This window comes from Moschus berezovskii, chromosome 1 (assembly GCF_049115385.1).
Source record: "Moschus berezovskii isolate FMDL1 chromosome 1, NW_MosBer_1.0, whole genome shotgun sequence".
NCBI lineage: Eukaryota > Metazoa > Chordata > Mammalia > Artiodactyla > Moschidae > Moschus > Moschus berezovskii.
In genome coordinates, this window is record NC_142460.1 from 78,397,041 (window position 1) to 78,416,755 (window position 19,715).

Genomic DNA, 19,715 nt, shown 5'->3' on the forward strand with positions numbered 1-19,715 from the left:
ATGCCTAGAACCTGTGCTCTGCAAAAAGAGAAGCCACTGCACACCTTGACTGGAATAGCCCCCGCTCACCACAACTAGAGAAAAGCCTGAACAACAGCAAAGACAAAGCACAGCCAAAAAAAAAAAAAGAATTATCCAGCTCAATACATCATTGGTACCAAGGTTGAGAAACTCTGGTGTACAGTGAACCAATCTACTGTATCTGCCTTAAAATTCCAACTCAGATTTATAGTCCCTGGTGTCTGTGGACGCCCTAGGTGTCACTTCTGGAGACTTACAACACAGTCTTACTCCAAGTACTGAAGAAGCACACAATAACATACAAAGAAGAGGGGGAAAAGGCAGTGACTATGTTTTATCACCTGAGTCTTAGGCTTCCACTCACTTCCCAAGGCTCCTCCGTTCCTGCATCTTGGAAATTTCTCATAAGCAAATTTTATGATAAATTTCTCATAAGAATTTTTTTAATAAAAATTTCTCATAAATACAGAACTCTCTTCTTCAGTCCGAACTGAAGAATTCAAACAAGTACTATATCAGTCTCTCACCAAAACCATCTCAACTTTTGTTTTAGATTGTTTTCCCAGAAGCAAATCTCAGTTCAAGGACTTGAGTGTAAGCAGTTTTTTCAGAAGTCTTCCCAACACAGTATGAGAGTGAAAAAATTAGACAGGAATAGGAAGGAAGCAAATATGTGGTTTGTTTTCAAGACAATTACCACCGTAGATAAGGCACTTAATCCCCACCTCCAGAAACTCTGAGAGCTAACACAAAACATATAACTCAGAGTTCCCCCACTCAAGGACAGAGGAAGCTGGTGCATACAACATTAGTTTTGTACTGCTCCTGTAACAAACTGCCACAAACACAGTGGCTTAAAATAACACAGTATCTTACAGTTCTGGAGGTCAAAATTCCAAAATGTGTCATATTGGGCTAAAATCAAGGTGACAGCAGGGTGCAGCTGAAAGCTCTTGAAGAGAATCCATTTCCTTGACTTTTTAGCTTCTAGAGACCACTTACATTCCCTGGCTGGTGTCTCCTTTCTCCCTCTTCAAAGCTAGGACAAGGCCTTGGATTCAGAGCCAACTTGAAGAGGCTCCTATTGGCCAAAGATAAGATACATAAGCAAATAAATGGGTAACTGCAATATGTTAAAATCAATCAAATGTGATCAAAGAAGTAGCAGAAAGAGAATAAAGAGTATGTCTACCCTAGCAAAGCCAAGAGAGAAAGCTTAGTGTCACTTCAAGGGATTTTCCTTCCACGTTAGATTGGGCATAGTGATTATTGAATAATGATTGACTGCAAAAATGATTCTAGGACAATCTATTACTCAAGAAAGATCAGAACAGCTATGGGTCAGCTGGAACTCAAAGTAAGGAGTAAATTGCTGCCACTTAATAAAGTTTGAAGGAATGGTGAAAGATAAAAATAAAATTATATTTTGATTATAATCCATGTGTCAATGTTATCCAACATACCAGCTACATGCATAAAATATGTGAACTCCATTCCCATGGAGCAGATAATCTAGGAAAGATTTTACATGTGCACAAATAACTATAATGCAAAATAATATGAAATAAATGCCACAATGGAGGCACAACCAAAATTCTTTAGCTCAGTAGGCAGAAATATCAATTCTGACAATGCTGAGGAGAGCAAGATCTGAGCTGGGTTTTAAAGGATGAGTGGCATTTAGTGAGCAGAAATGAGAGGGAGAACATGCTAACCCGAAGAAATAACTTGAACAGAAATGCAACAAAGAAAATGAAGTGAATGTCTTAAAACCTGTTAGGAAATTCCACTTGTCTGGCAGCAGATGGTATGTGATGGAGGAGTGAGAAGCAAGACTGGAAACATGGGTTGGGACCAGGAAATTGGACGTGGCCTTTATCACTGAGTAAAGGTTTGGAATTTATCTTACAGTTAGTCATTGAAGGTTTTTAAATGGGAAAAAGTTCTACCAACTAAAAGAGCATTTTAGGAATGCCTGAAGAATATGTTCAAAAGAAGGGCATGTGGAAGCAGAGAGACCAGCAAGGAGATCTCAGCCATCAAATAACCGAACTGCCATGGTGGCAGAAGGGGTGAAAGACGAGGCAGGTGCCAAAAATATTTTGAAGGAAAAATTAAAGTATGTTTTTGATGAACGATGATGAATGATTAGCCAGGGTGCTGAGGAAGTGGAAGGGAGTAAGGATACTGAGGGTCTGAGGCTGAGTGATTGTGCTAGGAAGCAGAGAATTTTGTGCTTTATAAACTTGAAGTAAGTTGATGAAGAGAAACAGGACAATGAAAATGAGAGACTGGAGTCACAGAGAGGGCCTGAGGCAGGAAATAGTTTTGGGAGACAGGTCTATAAATACAACCCAGAGCGGAAACGAGGACTCAGGGGAGCGTGGAGAAGGAAGAGAAGGGGGTCAGCGACGAGCCCTGGGGACAGACTGACCTTTGCTGTGGCAGGAGGAAATGAGTGGAGAGCAGGGTGGAGCAGAGCAGGGAGCCAGCGCGGCTTTCTTGGATATGCCAGGGTCTCCCAGTGCTTAGACTGCCCCCAGACACGGATTAAATCAACCTAACCGCTCTACCAGGTACTATCAGAGAGCTGGCACACTAATTGCGGTGAAAGACCAATTTTCTTCTTTCCAATGTGTTGCCATCTTTTGTAAAATCAATAAAAGTTAATTAGAAAAATGATCCAGTGCTTGGATGTTGTGGCAATGTCAAATTGCTGTGGAACTTTCTGTGGGCTTTCAATTTCTTTACTTAAAATTTCTGTACTTACACACTGTGAAAATAAAATAAACACTAGCACACCTGAGTAGCACTAAGAGGAACTGAGCCAGGATGCTGTTCTGGGCTCTGTCAATAGCACTCTGTGTAGGCAAGCTTTTTTAATTTCACTGGGCTTACATTCCCTTGTTTGTAAAGTTGTTATTCAGTCGCCAAGTCGTGACCCCATGGACTGCAGCACACCAGGCTTCCCTGTCCTTCATCAACAAGGGAATTAAATTTGCCCTAAAGTCTAAAGTGTGTGGTCCTTAAGTATTAGTTCACACTGAACGGCCCTGACTAAATTATCATTTGTGCCCAGACTCACTTCCTTGCCCAACTGAGAAAGGTGTTCTCCTGGGAGCCTCCCCTCACCATTGACTCTAATATTTTGAGGTGTATTGCTGTGTGTTGAGGCTGGAGGGTTAATCAGGGAAAAGCAAGTCTCCAGGGAGCCTCATTTTCTGCAAAACTCTGCTAATCTCTAATTATCTCTAATTGTGGCACATAGAAAACATAGGAAATCTAAAATAAAAATATTAACCCTAAAACAAAGTTCCCAGCTTACACAACAGGATCACAACTTACACAACAGCTTACACAACTCACTAGCTAAGGATTCCAGGCTACCAGCATCCTGCACACATCTGAATATGTGCATTCCCACATCCACCAGCTGACTTGATATGGTCAATGGCATTTACCATATCCTGTTCATCATATATGGTCATCATATGTGTTCACATAGACTCATTGTATTTGTTCATCAAATGCTAACATAACATGAGACATACCGGAGATGTCCAATAACTCTTTCTCAAATAAATAAATGAACTAGGAAAAGCCCTTCATACCTCAGGCTAACACTACTAAACTTTTCTTCATTCACTGTCCCCCTAGCACTTATTCTGTGAAGAAATTACCCGTTTCTGGGACTTCCCTGGTAGTCCAGTGGTAAAGCTCTGGGCTCCCCATGCAAGGGGAGGAGAACTAGATCCCACATGCCACAACTAAGACCTGGCGCAGCCAAATAAAAAATAGATTAAAAAAAATCCAAACCTGTTTCCTGCCATTTACTATAGGAATTGTGATTCATATCACAATAGAAAATGCCTATTTGGGCTAAATTGTGTCTGCCTTCACCTCCCCCTTCTATTTCCCTGCCTTCCAAATTCACGTGAAAGCCCTAATCCCAGTGTGACTATGTTTGGAGATAGAACCTATGAGAAGGCAATAAAGTTTCAGAGAAACCATAAGGAGATAAGGCTGGTGACCTGATAAGAAGAGGAAAAGATTTCCTTCTCTCCCCGCCAGTCTCTGCACCCCAGAGAGGACAGGCCTTTTGTGGACACAGTGAGAAGGCGGCCACCTGCAAGCAAGAAGAGAGTCCTCACGAGAAACAGGTTTTCCAGCATCTCAATCATGGACTGTGAGACGGATTGTGAGAAACTAAATTTCTGTTAAGACACACAGTCTGTGGTATTTTGTTTTGGCAGCCCAAGCACACTAATATAATACCCTTACTTGATTTCTCCCATGCAAACATCAGAAAAAGGTGACTGAGATCCCCTCACATAGAAAGCTTCTAATTTCCTTTACCACAATCTAAGAGGATCAGGGGAATATGTTTCTGGAGTTTATATTTCATACCTTAGAATCATCATTAACAGAGGTATAGCCCACCTCTCAAGGACAAAGCTATTTTTATACACCATGAGGCAACTGCCTGTACTAACTCAATCGTTTTTTACCCTTTTTGCAATCACAGACTCCTTTGATAACTGACAAAAGTTCTACAGTAGCATTGTCCTCCTGAAATTTCTAGGATGATGAAAATGCACCATATTGGCATTGTCCAATACGGTGGCTACCTGACCAGAAATGAATTATCAAGCTTTTGAAATGTGATTAGTACAAACTAATGAACTGAATGTCTAATTTAATTTTAATTCACTTAAAATTAAATAGTCCCCTGTGGCTAGTGGCTACCATATTGTATACCACAGTTCTTTAGTGTATAGACTTCTAAAAGTGCACATATATATTTACAATAAAAATTTTGCAAACCACTGTTCAGGGATCCAATAACAGCCATTAACAACAGTTTTATCTACTCAGGTCAGGTGACTTGTATAGAAAACAAAAACCTATGCAAGAATGAATTTTTTTTTCAGTGTACAGTTGACATATGGTCAGTAATTAGAAGTACATAGAGCAGATTAAGAAATCCAATTTCTTTTTTTTTTAATATGTATTTGGCTGCATCTTAGTTGCAGCACCCGGGATCTTGATTGCATCATACAGGATCTTTCATTGTGATGCATGACCCTCTAGTAATGCTGCATGAGCGCAGTAGTTGTGGCACATGGGCTTCAGTTGTTGCAGTGTGGTTTCTCGAGTTGTGGCACTGGGTTTAGTTGCTCTACGGCATGCGGGATCTTAGTTCCCTGACCAGGCCTGGAATCTGTGTGCCCTGCATTTCAAGGTGGATTCTTAACCACTGGACCACCAGTGTGTGTGCTTAGCTGCTCAGTCATGTCCGAGTCTTTGACCCTATTGACTGTAGCCCACCAGATTCTTCTGTCCATGGGGATTTTCCAGGCAAGAATACTGGAGTGGATTGCCATGCCCTTCTGCAGGGGATCTTCCCAACCCAGGGATCAAACCCAGGTCTCTCACATTGCAGGTGGATTCTTTACTAAGCCAACAGGGAAGCCCAGGAAGCCCCCCAAAGCCCAACTTCTGTTTCCAAAAAATAGTTAATTAGTGCTTACTAGGTTCTTAATATACACATCCATCCCAACCCCTCTGGCTAATCAAAGATGTCTATCCGTTCAGTTCAGTCACTCAGTCGTGTCCGACTCTTAGCAACCCCATGGACTGCAGGCCTCCCTGTCCATCACCAACTCCCAGAGTCTACTCAAATTCATGTCCATTGAGTCAGTGATGCCATCCAACCATCTCATCCTCTGTCATTCCCTTCTCCTCCTGCCTTCAATCTTTCCCAACATCAGGGTCTTTTCCAATGAGTCAGTTCCTTGCATGAGGTGGCCCAGGTATTGGAGTTTCAGCTTCAGCATCAGTCCTTCCAATGAATATTCAGGACTGATTTCCTTTAGGATGGACTGGTTGGATCTCCTTGCAGTTCAAGGGACTCTCAAGAGTCTTCTCCAACACCACAGTTCAAATGCATCAATTCTGCAGCACTCAGCTTTCTTTATAGTGCAACCCTCACTCTTTCTATATCCACCCTGATTTCTGGACCTTTGGGGAAACAGCAAAGGTATTAAAAAAAACCATGGGTTTCAGTTTAATAAACCTGGATTCAAACTCCAGCTCCCTCTACTTTATTCAGGATAGATTTTTTTTATACACTAACAAACAACTCCCAGGTGTCAGTGTTTAACAAAATTTGCTTCTCACTTCTCAAATATCTGCTTGGTGCAACTACAGGGCACCATATTTTCAGTGGTGACTCAACAGCTCAGGCATTCTCCATTCATAGTTTAATATATGAGTACCAGGGGAGGGGAAACAATGAAGAATTTTGAGGGACTTTTTACTGCTACAGCTCAATGATAAGAACTATTACTCAGCCCCACTTAATTACAAGGGAAACGGGAAGCAAACTTTTCAAGTCTAGGCTGGAAAACATTATAAATATTGAAGAACACAAAGCATTGTCTTCTGCTATGTTAACCTCATAAACCTGACAATTAATCTTTCTTAGCTATGTCACTTGGAAAATGGTGATAATTATATCTACCTCATAAAATGAATGTACATGTGTTAAGTTTATCGCACAATGTTTTGCAAATAGAGTGAACTCAGTGATGGTGGATTCCTTTTCTCCAGTAGAAAGGGACTGCATAGAAAACTTGCCACAACACAACATACCATGTCTCAGTTCAGTTCGGTTCAGTCACTCAGCTGTGTCCGACTCTTTGTGACCCCATGGATTTCAGCATGCCAGGCCTCCCTGTCCATCACCAACTCCTGGAGTTTACTCAAACTCATGTCCATTGAGTCGGTGATGCTATCCAATCATCTTGTCCTCTGTTGTCCCCTTTTCCTCCCGCCCTCAACCTTTCCCAGCATCAGGGTCTTTTCCAATGAGTCAGTTCTTTGCATCAGGTGGCCAAAGTATTGGAGTTTCAACTTCAACATCAGTCCTTCCAATGAATATTCAAACCCAGGTCTCTCTCATTGCAGGAGGATTCTTTACCAGCTGAGCCACAAGGGGAACACAAGAATACTGGAGTAGGTAGCCTATCCCTTTCTCCAGGGGATCTTCCCAACCCAGGAACTGAACTGTGGTCTCCTGCATTGCAGGTGGATTCTTTACCAACTGAGCTATTAGGGAAGTCCCTCCGTTCCATTCCGTCACTCAGTCGTGTACAACTCTTTGTGACCCCGTGGACTGTAGCCTACCAGGCTTCTCCGTCCATGGGATTCTCCAGGCAGGAATACTGGAGTGGGTTACCGTTTCCTTCTCCAGGGGATCTTCCCGACCTAGGGATCGAACCCGGGTCTCCCGCATTGGAGGCAGATGCTTTAACCTCTGAGCCACCAGGGAAGCTCCAGGGAAGTCCCTACCATAGTCCCTACCATGTCTCAAACTACTATAAATCTAATCCTTCCTATTTTTAACTATTTTTCCTCCCACTGGTCCTTAACATGGATCTTTCGTTTTTTCTATTAGCATGTATGAGTAATTAACCATAATTATCCCAACCAGTAGCTCTTATAATTAGTAACTATATAAAGAAAGCTTTAATATAAAATTACAATAAAGTCAAGTTCTAAAATATCAAACTCATAGATAAAAGGTGCTTTTCCCCTCCTTCCTTCTTATTCATACATGCTACATAGCCCGAAGTGACTAACATATCTGCTATACACTTGCAATTGTTAGTGAAGACAGATCTGAATAACACTATCAATCACTTTGATCCAACTGACTTTTATACAAAAATATATCTTGCAACAATAGAATAGGTATTCTTTGCAAGTCAAGTGCACATGGTTTGTTCTTTAAAGTAGACCAATGCTAGAATAACAAGTCTCAATCAATTTAAAATGACTGAAATCAGAGTCTGCTTTGACAACTGAATTAAATTATGTCAATAGTAAGATATTTAGAAAAATTCTCTAATTTAGAAATTAAACAACAGACTTCTCCATAGCCTATGGGTCAAAGAAGAAATCATAAGAAAAACTAGAAACTATTTTGAATAGAATGATAATGAAAATATAACATATCAAAGTATGTAAATGAAGCTAATTCAGTGCTTAGAGAAAAATTTATAGCTCTGAATGCTGATTTCAGAAAAGAAAGGTCAAAATTAATGGGTTAAGTTTAGAGCTCAAAGAACTAATAAAAGAAAAGCAAAATAAATAATAAAGAGAAGATATAAATACTTTGAAATAAAACAAGCAAACAACAAGGAAAGTTATCAAAGTCAAAAGTAAGTTCTTTGAAAAGATCAACAGAATTGATAAAGTTCTAGCTAGAAAGAATTTTCAATATAAGAAATAAACTATTGCCACAGACCTCACATACATTAAAAAGACAATAAAAATATAATGGATAACTTTATACAAATTTGACATCTTAGATGAATGAACAAATTCTTTGAAAAATACCACCAACAAACACAAAAAGACACAGACATTTTAATAGGCCTCCCTACATCCATTAAAGAAATTATATCTATTATCAAAATTTTCTCAGAAAGACTATAGATCCAGGTGACTACACTAGTGTAGTTTATCATATATTTAAGGAACACAGAATCTTAGATGCTGCTGCTGTTAAATTGCTGCAGTCACGTCCAATACTTGGCGACCTAGGCAAGAATGCTGGAGTGGATTGTCATGCCCTCTTCCAGGGGATCTTCCTGACCCAGGGATTGAACCCATGTCTCTTATGTCTTCTGCATCGGCAAGTGGGTTCTTCACCACTATTACCACCTAGGAAGCCCAAAATCTTACAAAAATTTTGTCATAATCTTACATAAATCTGGTCAGTTTACAGAAGATGAAGTTTTCCCAACTAGTTTTATGAGGTGAGTGTGTCCAAAATATCAAAACCTCACAAAAATATTACAAAATATAGAGAAAGACAGACAGACACGGAGAGAGACTGAATGAAAGGAAGGAGAGAAGGGAAAGGGAAAAATTACAGACCAATATATCTCACGAACACAGGTGTGAATGTCCGCAAAATATTAGCAAATCAAACCCAGCTACTCACACAGTGGATAATACATTAGAACCAAATAGTGTGTGTTAAGGTTAGTTTAACATTCAAAAATCAATGTAATTCACAAAAACAGGACAGGGGGAAGTATTTGACAATTTCAATAGGTAAAAATAAAGCATTTAATAAAATTCAACACTCATTTATGATTTTAAACGTCTGAGTTTTTTTAAGGAGAAGGCAAGCCTTATTTGGAGTGCATATATACATATATATATATATATTATTTTCAGCATTCCTTCAGTGTCACAAAGAGTAAGTTATTTGAATTTTTTAAAGTGTGCTGGTGGTACACTGGTAATCATCATTCAGAATGGCAACAGGCATGGCAGCCACTTATACCAAAAGTTCTAAATTTATTATATTTAATGATTTGCAACTGATAATTAGATCTTTTACTTTATTTTGGCTGCATCACAGGGTGGCATGTTGAATCTTAGTTCCTCAACCAGGGATCAAACCCAAGCCCCTTGCAGTGGAAGCGGAGTCTTAACCACTGAACCACCAGGGAAGTCCCAAGACTCAGATCTTGAAAAAAAAAAAAAAAACTCATAAAAGTTATGAATAGAAGGGACTTTCCACAATTTGATTAAAGTCATTGCCAAGAATTATAGTTACAACTTCACTCTACTTACAAGTTAACCAAATCAGCCTGTCATGGATGCTAGCAGAAGACACAAATCTAGTTTCACTGTAAAGGACAGTTTATTTCTCATTAACCATAGTAGTACCTACCATATTATCATTTTCTTGTGCTACTTTCTCAAACCCCAGTTTCACAGGGTGACACAAGAGGGCTAGAAACCACCTGCACACACAGTGGCTTGCATTGAAGAAGAGAAACACTGTTTAGTGAACCCAAATCTCTTTCAATGGGTTGCAAGCAACTGTGCCCAGCATTTGCCCCAGAGGGAGACATTATCATACTGGACAGTAAACATCTGATCTGGAGGGAGACACTATATATTCCAAACATTTTTTGCTATACAAATATCCTTGAAAAGGTAGTCCAGAACAAAAGAGTGCTTAGTATATCTGCCTGCAAGATGTGTAGCCACAGGACACTCATGGAGAACTGTCTCCCCAAAAGTGACATAGACCCTATAGCTAACACAACCAATGATAAGTATCAAATGCTTTTGCCACAAGATTAGGAGAAAGGAAAGGATGCACAGTTATGTCACTTCAATCCAACATTGTACTGAAGGTCCTAATCATTGTAATAAAACAAAAAAAGAAAAGCATAAATTTAGTTTAAAAAGCAGAACTATCTCTATATGCAAATGACATAACTGTTCACATGGAAAATCCTAAGGAACCTACAAAACAACTTTTTTTTAAACATTTACTTAAATGATAATGTTACATAATATCATTAATATGAAAAAATCAATTATATTTTTATTATACTAGCAGGAATTAAATAACAGAATACCATTCGGAATAGTGTAAAAACCAAAATATTCATTAGTAAATATCAAGTATTCAAAATATTACACTGGAAGTTACAAAATATTGCTGAGATAAATAAAAGAAGACTTAAATAAATGAAGAGCTATACCACATTCATGAACTTCCCAGGTGGCTCAGTGATAAAGAATCCACCTGCCAATGAAAGAGAATGGTTCAATCCCTGGGTCAGGAAGTTCTCCTGGAGGAAACAGCAACCCAATTCCAGTATTCTTGCCTGGAACATTCCATTGACAGAGGAACCTAGTGAGCTGCAGTCCATGTGGTCACAGAGTCGGACATGACTGAGCAACCCATATTCATGGAGTAGATTTAATCTTATTAAGATGTCAATTCCTGGCAAAGAACAAGATGGCGGAGGAGTAGGTGGACGTGCAGTACATCTCTTTACACAGATACATCAGGAATACACGTTCAGACACAGAAGCGCATGCAGAACACCAGCTAAGAGCAGATAGAAGTACCTGACCAGTGGAAAAGAATATATAGAACCACACAAAACTCGGTAGGACAATGAAACTAGGGGGAAAAACAGGAGTGTTAGTAGGACTGGACCTGTCCTCAGCGGGTGGGAGAACTGAAGCAGGAGTCAGATCCCCACAGTGGGGCAATTGTCTGAGTCAGAGGAAAAACATTTAAGGCTGAGAGTGAAACAGCAGATCTGTGGCAGCCTAAATGGAATGAGACTCAGACAGACCTTGCAATAGCCATACATACCGTGGACAGGAATGCTGGTCCCCTGGAAGGCGCAGCATTTGGGAGCTGGAGTTTAGGGATTATGGAGCAATCCCAGGGCAAGGATCACCGTTGACTGTGGAGAGACGGATTGAGAGGATGTGAAGGAGGAAATCATGGTGGAAAATGCCTGTGGAGAAAAGTCAGGCAGCCATGGAAGCAAGGCGATACTGCTGAGTCATGTGAAGGGGATGGAGCCATCACCGTAGCCTCTCTCCCCCCACATGCCAGCATCTGCAGCTGAACAACAGAGAGGCTGGCCCATCAAGTGCCTGATGCACTGAATTACAGAGTAGGCCCCCACCCAGGGTGCCCCCCCTTTAAGTGCTTGACACACCGAACAACAGAGGACCCCAGGCAAGGGAGCACTGTAAGTGCCTGAACGGGCAGAGCTATGGAGAAAGACTGGCCAAAGAGGCCTCCTGATCACCAGCTAGAAGAGGCTCAAAAAGACTCTAATAGGGTCATAACTTCTGTGGTGGAGGCAGTCCGTGTTCCTGCACACTTGGTGCCACCAGGGTCCCCACAAGCCAAGCAGCTGGTCTACCTTCACACTCCACTCTCACTGGGGCAGAGCTGCCACAGGCAAAAAAAGTCTTGGGCCTGTGTGCACAGGGTCACTTCAGTAGTGTCTGACTTCTGTTACTGTGTAGACAGTGGCCTGACAGGCTTCTCTGTTAGGGAAGGGGGTTCTCCAGGCAATACCCAAGTGTATGGGCCAATAAGGGTTGCCATACCCTTCTAAAGCATTATATTTCCTGCTGCCCTAACCACCAACTCCTGAGTACCCAGGGCTGCCAGAAACCCTGTGACCCAAGCAGCTGCTCCACCTCCACACCTGGCCCTCGCAGGAACAGACTCAAGTCCTCCAGGGTAGCCTCAGGAGCAAACCCCAGTGGACAACCCACATGTAGAGGTGGAAATAAAACAACAATTGAAACCCAAGGGCATTGTGGCTAAGCAAGAAGACCCAAAACCTTCCAAATAGCTGTACAAGCTGCAGACTAAATCCACATGATCAACTAGGCAGACTCTTGGTCTATGGAATATATAAAAGGTCATTGAGAGCTCCCACAAAAGAAAACCCACTAGCGCTGATAGTTGTGAACATTGAAGGCAAGAACACATAGGAATAGGATTCAGATTAGAATCTGAGTTGCCCCCAAGGCAGGTCCAGAGATCAGCAAAGTGTTGGAGAGTATCCAAGGGAGGTAATGTGGAGTGTGACTCTCAGCGAGGGAAAGGATTCTGATAGCAGTGACTCAAAAAACATTTATTATTCTTATTTTTTGATTTGTTCAGTGGATTCTTTTGGATTTTTTTTTCTTTTTCCTTTTTCTTCACCCTCTGTTGTAGTTGTTGATTTTATTGGCACTATGAAATCCAATTAAGCTTTTTCCCCCCTATAATTTAGAGGTTTATAATTGCTATAAATCTCTGCCTCTGTGTTGGGCTTTTGCAGTTCTGTGGAATTTTCCATTTTTCTTTTCTCTTTTTTTAATTTTTTAAACCAATTATTATTTTTTCTACATTTATTCCTGTTTGCTTTTCCTACTGTTCTTTTCCCCTTGCAGTTAAACTTTAATGCATATAAATCTTCTTTATTTACTTCTATTTAACTTTGCATATCCTTTCTTTCTTTTCCTCTCAACATAATTATTACTTTTATTTTCATTGCTTTGTTCCCCAGTTGACACCTTGCTTTAGTTTTGTTTTCCAGTTTGTGCTTTAGTTAGTTTTGTTCTTAACTGGTAGATATAATTTTTGGCCTCGTTTGGCAGATCAATTTATTGTACTTTTATTTCTGTTGGACTGTTTTGACTTTGCTCATGGGTGTATACATCTATGTGTATATTCCATAATTTTAAGTATTATTTGCCTGATTTTGTAACTGATATTTGTCTGAGGTTCATCTTTGGTTTCTCGTTTTTGGATATTTGTTCTAATCTCACTTAATGCCACAACAAACCACTTGTGGAACCTTCGTTCCTGACCAGAGATCAAGCCCTGAGCTTTGGAGTGGGAGCACTGATTCCAAGACCCTAGACTATGAGAGAACTAACGCTAGGGAGTATCAAATAGTGAGAACTCACACAAAGGAAACCTCTTGAATATAAGACCCAGCAACACCCAATCACCAGTAGCACCCTGTGCAGGACATCTCATCTAAACAACAAACAAAACAAAAACACAAACCCAATCATCAGCAGACAGGATTATCACCTCCCTCAGCCTTACCCATCAGAGGAATAACAAACAAAAATTCAGCACAAATCTCACCCTATACAAGCTCACACAAACCATTGGACCAACCTTCAGTTCAGTTCACTTTAGTTCAGTCGCTCAGTCGTGTCCGACCCTTTGCGACCCCATGAATCACAGCACGCCAGGCCTCCCTGTCCATCACCAACTCCCAGAGTTCACTCAAACTCATGTCCATCGAGTCGGTGATGCCATCCAGCCATCTCATTCTCTGTCATCCCTTTCTCCTCCAGTCCCCAATCCCTCCTAGCATCAGAGTCTTTTCCAGTGAGTCAGCTCATCGCGTGAGGTGGCCAAAGTATTGGAGTTTCAGCTTTAGCATCAGTCCTTCCAATGAACACCCAGGATTGATCTCCTCTAGAATGGACTGGTTGGATCTCCTTGCAGTCCAAGGGACTCTCAAGAGTCTTCTCCAGCACCACAGTTCAAAAGCATCAATTCTTCGGCGATCAGCTTTCTTCACAGTCCAACTCTCACATCGATACATGACTGCTGGAAAAACCACAGCCTTGACTAGATGGACCTTTGTTGGCAAAGTAATGTCTCTGCTTTTTAGGAGGGCAGAAACCAAAAGGAAGAAGGAATTCAATCTTCTTCAAGGAAAGAATTCAACTTTCCTTGAAGCCTGGGAAAAGGAGGCCTCAAACACAAGAAAAAAAATAATGAAAAGACCGAGAAATACTACACAAATGAAGTACAAACTAGAAAGACAGAAGTCCAAATAAATGAAGAGGAAATAGGCAAACTACCTGGAAAAGAATTCAGAATAATGATAGTAAAGATGATCAAAAACCCTGAAAACAAAATGGAGAAAATGCAAGAATCAATTAACAAAGACCTAGAAGAATTAAAGAAGAAACATACAGAGACAACACAATTACTGAAATTGAAAACACTCTAGAAGGAATCAGTAGCAGAATATCTGAAGTAGAAGAATAAATCAGTGAACTGGAAGATAAAATGATGGAAATAACTTCTGAAGGGCAGATTAAGTAAAAAGAATGAAAAGAACTGAGGACAATCTCAGAGACCTCTGGGACCACATCAAATGTACCAACATTCGAATTATAGGCGTCCCAGAAGAAGAAGAGAAAAATAAAGGGTATGAGAAAATATTTGAAGAAATTATAGAAAATTTCCCCAATATGGAAAAGGAAATAGTCAATAAAGTCCAAGAGGTACAATGAATCCCATACAGGATAAACCCAATGAGAAACATGCCAAGACACATACTAATCAAACTAACAAAGACTAGACACAAAGGAAGAATATTAAAAGCAGCAAGGGAGAAGCAACAAGTAATATACAAGAGAAACCCCATACACTTAACAGCTGATCTTTAAGCAGAAACTCTGCAGGCCAGAAAGGAATGGCAGGATATATTTAAAGTAATGAAAGGGAAGAATCCTGTACAAGATCCCTGTACTTGGCAAGGACCTCATTCAAAATTGATGGAGAAATAAAAAGCTTTTCAGACAAGCAAAAGTTAAGAGAATTCAGTACCAACAAACCGGCTTTACAACAAATGTTAAATGGATTTATATAGTCAAGGAACACAAGAGAAGAAAAAAGATCTACAGGATCAACCCCAAACAATTAAGAAAATGGCAATAGGAACATATATATCAATAATTACTTTAAATGTAAATAGGTTAAATGCTCCAACCAAAAGATACAGACTGGCTGAATGGATACAAAAACAAGACCCATAGACAGGCTGTCTACAAGAAACCCACTTCAGACCTAAGGACACATATAGACTGAAAGTGAGAGAATGGAAAAATACATTCCATGCAAATGGGAAGATAAAGAAAGCTGGAGTAGCAATCCTCATATCAGACAAAACAGACCTTAAAATAAAGAGATAAGGAAGGACACGACATAATGATCAAGGGATCAATCCAAGAGGAAGACATAACAATTGTAAAAATCTAAGCACCCAACATAGCAGCACCTCAATACATAAGACAAACACTAACAGCCATAAAAGGAGAAACTGACAGTTACACAATAATAGTAAGAGAATTTAACACCCCACTCACATCAATGGACAGATCATCAAAACAAAATTAATAAGGAAACACAAGTCTTATATGATACATTAAATGAGATGGATCTCATTGATATCTTCAGGACATCCCATCCAAACGCAGAATACACCTTCTTCTCAAGTGCACATGGAATATTCTCCAGGATATTAATTACAAGAAAAAAACTGTAAGAAACACAAACACATTGAGTTTAAACAACACGTTTCTAAATAATCCACAGATTCCTGATGAAATCAAAAGAGAAATCATAAGAAATTTTAGAAAACAAATGACAACACAACTCAAAACCTACGGGATGCAGCAAAATCAGTTCTAAGAGGGAAGTTTATAGCAATACAATCCTACCTCAAGAAACAAGAAAAAAATAAAATAGACAACCTAATTTTACACCTAAAACAACTGAAAACAGAACAACCTCCCCCTCAAATTAGTAGAAGAAAAGAAATCATAAAGATCCTAGCAGAGATAAATGACAAAGAAATGAAAGAAACAATAGTAAAGATTAATAAAACTAAAAGCTGATTCTTTGAGAAGATAAACAAAATTGACAAACCTTTAGCCAGATTCATCAAGAACAAAAGAGAGAAGAATCAAATCAACAAAATTAGAAATGAGAAAGGAGAGGTTACAGCAGACAATGCAGAAATACAAAGCATTATGAGAGACTATTATGAACAACTATACGACAACAAACGGAGAAGGCAATGGCAACCCACTCCAGTTCTCTTGCCAGGAGAATCCCATGGATGGACGAGCCTGGTAGGCTGTGGTCCATGGGGTCGCTAAGAGTCGGGCATGACTGAGTGTCTTCACTTTCACTTTCATGCATTGGAGAAGGAAATGGCAACCCACTCCAGTGTTCTTGCCTGGAGAATCCCAGGGATGGGGGAGCCTGGTGGGCTGCCGTCTAGGGGGTCGCACAGAGTCGGACACAACTGAAGTGACTGAGCGGCAGCAGCAGCATACGGCAATAAAATGGATAACCTGGAAGAAATGGACAGGTTCTTAGAAAACTTCAATCTTCCAAGACTGAACCAGGAAGAGATAGAAATTATGAACAACCCAATTGCAACACTGAAATTGAAGCTGTGATCAAAAATCTCACAAAAAACAAAAGCCCAGGACCAGATGACCTCACAGAATTCTATCAAACATTCAGAGATGAGCTAATGCCTATCCTTCTAAAACTCTTTCAAAAAATTGCAGGGGAAGGAACACTTCCAAACACATTCCACAAGGCCACCATCACCCTGATACCAAAACCAAAGACAACACAAGAAAGAAAACTACATGCCAGTATCACTGATGAACAGATGCAAAAACCCTCAACAAAATTTTAGCAAACAATTCAGCAACACATCAAAAAGTTCATACACCATGATCACGTTGGGTTTATTCCAGGAATGCGAGGATTCTTCAATACACACAAATCAATGTGATACACTATATTAACAAATTGAAAGATAAAAACCATATGATCATCTCAATAGATGCAGAAAAAGCCTTTCACAAAATTCAGCACCCATTTATGATTAAAACTCTTCAAAAAATGGGAGCAGAAGGAACCTACCTCAACATAGTAAAGGCCATATATGATAAGCCCACAGCAAACATGCTCAGTGGTGAAAAACTGAAAGCGTTCCCCCTAAGATCAGGAACAAGACAAGGGTGTCCACTTTTACAACTATTATTCATCATAGTTCTGAAGTCCTAGCTACACCAATCAGAGAAGAAAAAGAAGTAAAAGGAATCCAGATCAGAAAAGAAGCTCTCACTGTTTGCAGATGACATGATACTATACATAGAAAACCCTAAAGATAGTATCAGAAAATTACTAGAGCTAATCAGTGAATTTAGCAAAGTTGCAGGATACAAAATGAATACACAGAAATCACCTGCATTTCTATATACTAACAATGAAAAATCAGAAAGAGAAATTAAGGGATCAATCCCATTTACCACTGCAACAAAAAGAATTAAATATCTAGGAGTAATCTTACCTAAGGAGACAAAAGAACTGTACACAGAAAATTATAAGACACTAGTAAAAGAAATCAAAGATGACATAAACAGATGGAGCGATATTCCATGTTCCTGGGTAGGAAGAATCAATATTGTGAAAATGACTATACTACCAAATGCAATCTACAGATACTTTGTGATCCCTATCAAATTACCAATGGCATTTTTCACAGCATTAGAACAAAAAGTTTCACAATTTATATGGAAACACAAAAGACCCTGAATAGCCAAAGCAGTCCTGAGAAAGAATGGAGCAGGAGGAATCAACCTTCCTGACTTCAGATTATACCACAAAGCTACAGTCATCAAGACAGTATGGTACTGGCAGAAAAACAGACCAATGGGACAGGATAGAAAGCCCAGAAATAAACCCATGCAGTTCAGTTCAGTCGCTCAGTCGTGTCCGACTCTTTGCGATCCCATGAACCACAGCACGCCAGGCCTCCCTGTCCATCACCAACTCTCGGAGTTCACTCAAACTCATGTTCATTGAGTCAGAGATGCCAACCAGCCATCTCATTCTCTGTCGTCCCCGTCTCCTCCCACCCCCAATCCCTCCTAGCATAGACTCTTTTCCAGTGAGTCAACTCGTCACATGAGGTGGCCAAAGTATTGCAGTTTCAGCTTTAGCATCAGTCCTTCCAATGAACACCCAGGATTGATCTCCTTTAGAATGGACTGGTTGGATCTCCTTGCAGTCCACGGGACTCTCAAGAGTCTTCTCCAGCACCACAGTTCAAAAGCATCAATTCTTCGGCGATCAGCTTTCTTCACAGTCCAACTATCACATCCATACATGACCACGGGAAAAACCATAGCCTTGACTAGACGGACCTTGGGAGTAAAGTAATGTCTCTGCTTTTTAATATGCTATCTAGGCTGGTCATAACTTTCCTTTCAAAGAGTAAGTGTCTTTTAATTTCATGGCTGCAATCAGCATCCGCAATAATTTTGGAGCCCAAAAAAATAAAGTCTGACATTGTTTCCACTGTTTCCCCATCTATTTCCCATGAAGTGATGGGACCAGATGCCATGATCTTCGTTTTCTGAATGTTGAGCTTCAAGCCAACCTTTTCACTCTCTTCTTTCACTTTCATCAAGAGGCCTTTGAGTTCCTTTTCACTTTCTGCCATAAGGGTGGTGTCATCTGCATATCTGAGGTTATTGATATTTCTCCCGGCACTCTTCATTCCAGCTTGTGCTTCTTCCAGCCCAGCGTTCCTCATGATGTACTCTGCATATAAGTTAAATAAGCAGGGTGACAATATACAACCTTGACGTACTCCTTTTCCTATTTGGAACCAGTCTGTTGTTCCATGTCCAATTCTAACCCTGCATACAGGTTTCTCAAGAGGCAGGTCAGGTGGTCTGGTATTCCCATCTCTTTCAGAATGTTCCAGTTTATTGTGATCCACACAGTCAAAGGCTTTGGCATAGTCAATGAAGCAGAAATTGATGTTTTTCTGGAACTCTCTTGCTTTCTCCATGATCTGGCAGATGCTGGCAATTTGATCTCTGGTGCCTCTGCCTTTTCTAAAACCTGCTTGAACATCTGGGAGTTCGCAGTTCACATATTGCTGAAACCTGGCTTGGAGAATTTTGAGCATGACTTTACTAGCGTGTGAGATGAGTGCAATTGTGCGGTAGTTTGAGCATTCTTTGGCATTGCCTTTCTTTGGGATTGGAATGAACACTGACATTTTCCAGTCCTGTGGCCACTGCTGAGTTTTCCAAATTTGCTGGCATATTGAGTGCAGCACTTTCACAGCATCATCTTTCAGGATTTGAAATAGCTCAATTGGAATTCCATCACCTCCACTAGCTTTGTTCGTTGTGATGCTCTCTAAGGCCCACTTGACTTCACATTTCAAGATGTCTGGTTTCGGGTGAGTGATCACGCCATCGTGATTATCTTCATTGTGAAAATCTTATTTGCACAGCTCTTCTGTGTATTCTTGCCACCTCTTCTTAATATCTTCTGCTTCTGTTAGGTCCATACCATTTCTGTCCTTTATCGAGCCCATCTTTGCATGAAATGTTCCTTTGATATCTCTAATTTTCTTGAAAAGATCTCTTGCTTTTCCTATTCTGTTGTTTTCCTCTTTTCTTTGCATTGATCGCTGAGGAATGCTTCC

General features: G+C 40.2%; 1 protein-coding gene across 1 annotated transcript in view; it reads right to left on the minus strand.

Moving 5' to 3' along the window:
* Nucleotides 1-16,155, minus strand: part of BTLA (B and T lymphocyte associated) — a 63,185-nt gene extending 47,030 nt beyond the window's left edge. The window contains exons 1-2 of the mRNA XM_088836893.1: nt 13,559-16,155; nt 11,228-11,321 (exon numbers count right to left, since the gene is read on the minus strand). The gene's annotated coding sequence lies outside the window, so the exon portion shown is untranslated. The remainder of the gene's footprint in view (nt 1-11,227; nt 11,322-13,558) is intronic.
* Nucleotides 16,156-19,715: the final 3,560 nt, after the last annotated feature.